The 5,142-nt window shown below is 39.8% G+C and overlaps 1 pseudogene; it reads right to left on the bottom strand.

Moving 5' to 3' along the window:
* Nucleotides 1-2,238: 2,238 nt before the first annotated feature.
* On the bottom strand, nucleotides 2,239-3,626 carry LOC102877742 (annotated as a pseudogene).
* Nucleotides 3,627-5,142: the final 1,516 nt, after the last annotated feature.

Genomic DNA, 5,142 nt, shown 5'->3' on the forward strand with positions numbered 1-5,142 from the left:
CTCCTGCTATGAACTGCACAAGATCTAGAATCTTCAGATGCCAGCGATTACAGATAGAGTAGGCCCTACTCAGAGCCATGGAGAGCAATGAAGAGAGCTCTAAAACTTCTTTAAAATAATAAAATAATAATAAAATGATTTTTTTAAAAAAAAAACAGCCTAAACAGTATCGGACTACTATAGCAACCTGCTTGGCTGCAGTGGTGACCAGTGATTCATCAGAAGCCAAGGATTTCACCAGGACTTTAGTGAGCTGCATTGTTGGCTGCAGCTGTCACTTGCGCCCCACTTCTCCCCTGGGGAGACTAGTTGGGATCCTAGAGTTTCCGGCCCCCAGTGGGAAGAGCCAGGCAGTTTACCGGGGAAGGGAGGGAATGAAATCTACATGTTTGAGTCGACTGAGATTCTGAGGCCTCCTGGCCTTTAAGGGAAATGGGTTCAGAAAGGCAGAGAACCCTCAACAAGGACCACTGGGCTATAAGCAAAGCTGGTAGTACCATCCAGGCCTCCTGACCCTGAATCTTGTGCTCTTTTGGCCAAATTGATGCCAGTGTAGGAGGATTCTGTAACTATATCAATGTCAGCCTTAGAGAGAGAACACAAACCTTAATAACCTGGGGGTTTGTGGACTGTGCCCCAATGTAGGAGGAAAACAGCGTGGAAGCTTGAGCTGGAGCAGGAAGTTGCAAATTTTAACTCTACCATGAACCAGCTGGGCAACCTCAGAGCCTCAGTCTTATCATCTGAAAAAGGGAGTTGATAATACATTCTTCAAGTATTAGATAAACTCAGCCCTACAAACCATGCAGTACAAGACCTTGCCTTTTAAGCACACCTAAATTAGTAGCCCTGACTAGTATTAATAAGTGAGTGTAAAAGATGCATAGAAATAATCAATGCAGGCTGATTCCCCCCTCTCTTCTAGAAGATATCGAAGGAATGTGGCCTTGCCTGGAGGTCTATTGCCTTTCTGGCTCCGAGGGCTGTGCAGTTACTATTCAAGGTCTGGTTGGTAGCATCCTTTGCATGTGTGATAGACTAACAAGAATAGAAGTAATGTCAGCAGGCATAACATAAAACAGTGGCAGCTTAATTTTATTTTAAGTACTCTGCAGACTTTTTCAAGGAAGGTTGTCATACATGGTGTTCCTAACATGTAGGTAGTTTTACAGTCCATCTCTTTTGATGTGGATTTTTCAGGGACAAGCAGTAATAGGCCTGTTTTAATAAGACTGTAGCTCTTGGCAGACCATGTGAAATATTTCCCCTACAAAAATTGTCTTAAATTAACTGAATTAGCTCCTTTTATGCAATATAATTATGTATGTACATATGACATATTAGAAATAACCATCCTATAATTTGCTATTTTCCTTCCTGAATTTGAAGATTTTTTTGGTTTTTCCTTTTTAGGAAGGAGAGTTCAATGTTGAGTTTAAAAACATCACGTCTGGTACTGAAAACAATAGTATTATTAAAGAAAAAAGCATCACCATAGATACCCACTTTTTTTTTTACCTTTAATGAATTTAGAAAACTTCATTACCAAGTTAATTTCCAGTTCAAGAATGGCTTAAAAGTAAATAAAATATTAATTCCCAAAAACTTTCTCAAATTTGAAAAAAACCTAGCGATGTGTTCTGTTTGTATTTAAATATAAAAGAAGAAATTTCTCTAATATTCACTTATAAAGTCTCTAAAGACTTCAATCTAGTAGTGGAAGTTTAAACAATTTCAAGTAAACAACAAGGTATTCATTTAGAAACAAATAGCTATAAATTTGAAGTCTGAGGCAAAAAATAATCAGAGCCTTATTGTTCCCCCCCACACACACACACTGCTTCCCGGTAACTGAATTCTCCATTATTTCTATTAAATTAATATATGCACAATAGTTTTTAAATATCAAAAACCTTACAAAATATAAAATGAAAAATAGCATCTCCCTTCTCCACAACCTACTTTGCAGTTCTCTCCCCAAAGGCAACCATTATCATTTTAGCAGTTTTCCCTTCACATTTTCAAGTAAAAGTCTTATACTGTTATTTCCTGATCTATTGACTATACTTATTGTGTGTTACCTTTTTTGTTTGTTTGTTTCTTTGTAAGGTTATTATTTAAAATGTTAGAAATGACAGAAGTGGCAAGTGTACTGAAGCCCGTGCACCAATCCCCCAGGTTCCCGCATTATCAGTACATGGTCAATCTTGTCTCATTGATCTTCCTTACCCACTAGATTCTAAAGCAACTTCCGTACTGCTTCTCATTTCTTCCATATATCCTTCATTGTGCTTCTTAGGAGATCACTTCACCCACTGCTCTGTTTGGCTGCCAGTCTCTTCGTCTCTCTCTTTGGCAATGGTAAGGTGGATACCCTTGCCGTGGGGAAGAGAAATCCACAGCTGTTGCCATTGGCATCTTTCACATGAACTACATCGAAAGAACTGGGTGTCTCCCTCTGTTGGTGATCATACCAATTCTTCCCAAATTAGCACCTCCAGTCACCATACACAGGTTCCCAGTTGTCAAACTTGATGAAATCATAATTTTGCCATTCTCCAAATCAATCTGAATGATGTCATTCACTTTGATGAGGGATTCAGGGTATCAGATGGTGTGAGCATCATGAATCACCAGATGAGACTGGGGTGTCTCCCTCTGTTGGTGATCATACCAATTCTTCCCAAATTAGCACCTCCAGTCACCATACACAGGTTCCCAGTTGTCAAACTTGATGAAATCGTAATTTTGCCATTCTCCAAATCAATCTGAATGATGTCATTCACTTTGATGAGGGATTCAGGGTATCAGATGGTGTGAGCATCATGAATCACCAGATGAGGAATTCCTTTAGTGGCCACAAAGATTTTTCTCACTTTGCACAACTTGTACTTGGCCTCCTCAGGTGTAATCCAATGAACAGCAAAACGACGTTTGCTGTCATAGACTGTGGTGGCTGAAAAATGACTGAAATTTATTACTTGCAGGAAATTACTGTTTGACTATTGCCATGGGAACAAAAGGCTTTTAATTATGGGAACATAACATTCTAGCAACATGCTTTCTGCTTCTGAACCCCCGCTTGCACACCCGACCTATGGGTCGACAGGTAGTGAAGAGAAGAAAAATAGACCTTTGTGTTCAGACAGAATGAGGAATGGGGTTTAGGGCTTAAAAACCTTGTACTTCTACTTTTCAGGGCTGCTTAATTTGGGGTATGCTTACCCCTGGCAGACCTAGCTGGCTGAATAAAGAGTGTGTTTCCTATAATTCACTGATTTCTGGTGGTCCATGTATCTTTCAGGGGCTGGCGGCTACAACAAGACGAGATGGAAGTTCTCTCCGGTCTTGTTAGTGCTGGTGATATCCATAAAGCCAGTAGAGTAGGTCACGTCAGTCCTGACCTTGCCATTGATCTTGAAAAACCACTCCATGCACATCTTCTTTACTTCATCCCCTGTTAGGGCATACTTCAGTCTGTCTGTTCCTTAGAAAAATGATGAAAGGGAGACAAAAAAAAAGGGACTGGTAGACAGATGAGGAGCAAACACACCCATCAGTTTATCCAGCATCTGATGCTTGGGAGCTGCGAAGTGCTTCAGATGCTTCTTGGGACCATGAGCCATGGCTGTGCTGGGCACGAAAGAGCTGTGTATTACCTTTTATGTTCTGTGTAGGCTGAAAGTTTATCCCACTGAGCACCTCCATCTACCATCTTACCAATTTGATTATATCAGTTTTCATACAATTAACAGTCAATGTTTATGTAATTGTGGCTAGTAAAAATTATTCATTGCATAGCTACATAGTGTATGACGATAACATTTCTTTTCTAACAACTTGTTATTTTTCATTCCCATCCCCGTTTTCTGAACAGACAGTATATTCTAGTGGCAGGAAGTAAGGACTCTGGAGCCAGACTCTGGGATCAGAAATTTGCTTTGCCACTTATTAGATTGTGATTTTGAAATGTGACTTCATCTCTCTGCACTTCAGTTTCCTCCTCTATAAAATGAGAATTAATAAATGTATACACATGAAAGCACTTAGAACAATGCCTAGCATGTATTAAGTATTTGGTAGTATGTTTTATTTTCATGGTTTTTTGTGTACCTAATCTTGATTTTTCTCCATTTGTCCATCTGACCTGCCATAATATTTTTTCCCAGATAATCAACCTTTTCAGATAATCTATCAATTCCATTTTCTCAAGAGCCCTCTCTGTCCCCCAAAGTTCTCCAAACTGCTCCAGTCTGGACCCCTCCAGGCTGCTGCTGCTGCACCACTGCCATCCTGGCACACTCCGTTGCCACTGTCTTCTGTTGAATATCTGGCTTTCTGGAATCCTCTCTCTCAAATTACTCCCTTGTTTTGGTGAGCACATCAGCAGTTTCCAGATGCCAGAACCCCTGCTTTTAACCCTATATTGACCTTCCTCGAGTTGCCCAACTTAAGATAAAAATTATTCATCTTCCTTTTTAACACTAATTCTTCCATGGTGTCCTCATCCTACCTCTAATTCCACTACTTCCTGTCACCTCGATTTTCTGTCTCCCAAGTATTTTCAATCCTTCTTTTTAAGGAAGAGGAGAAATTTTTCTCTTCTCCCTCATAGTTCTTCTGGAGAGTCTCATAATCAAATTGGCACAAGACAGTTTAACAGGAGAAAATAACCAAATTTATTATGTATGTACAAATGTGGGTTCCACAAGACAAATTGGGCAGTTGAGGCTTGTACACCATCTTGAGCTAAGGGGAAAGAAGGGTAGTGGTTTGGACTTCCGAGGGAAGGTAGGCAATTCACAGGTGCAAACATGCGGTAAACAAATTCTTGCTGGGCCACCCAGAAACAATGAGACAAGAGAGGAGTCCAACAAAATAATTTTGCTTGGTTCCTCCCTGTCTGCCCCTTCCTGGAGCAGTTTTTTTCTATCTAAATTCCTTTAGACAAGTCAGGGGGAAGTAAAAGGCTCTTCTTGAGTTTCTTGTTTCTTAAAAATAACCAGCTTAAAATAATATCTCAAAAAGACATTATTTTGGGGTGGTAAACTCTGCTTCTTACACTTCCTATCAAATCATTCTCAGGCTACAAACATGGCCAAATTTCTCCTAAATTAAACAACAAATAAAAAGTTCTCTTTG

The sequence above is a fragment of the Pteropus alecto genome, unplaced genomic scaffold (assembly GCF_000325575.1).
Source record: "Pteropus alecto unplaced genomic scaffold, ASM32557v1 scaffold20, whole genome shotgun sequence".
NCBI lineage: Eukaryota > Metazoa > Chordata > Mammalia > Chiroptera > Pteropodidae > Pteropus > Pteropus alecto.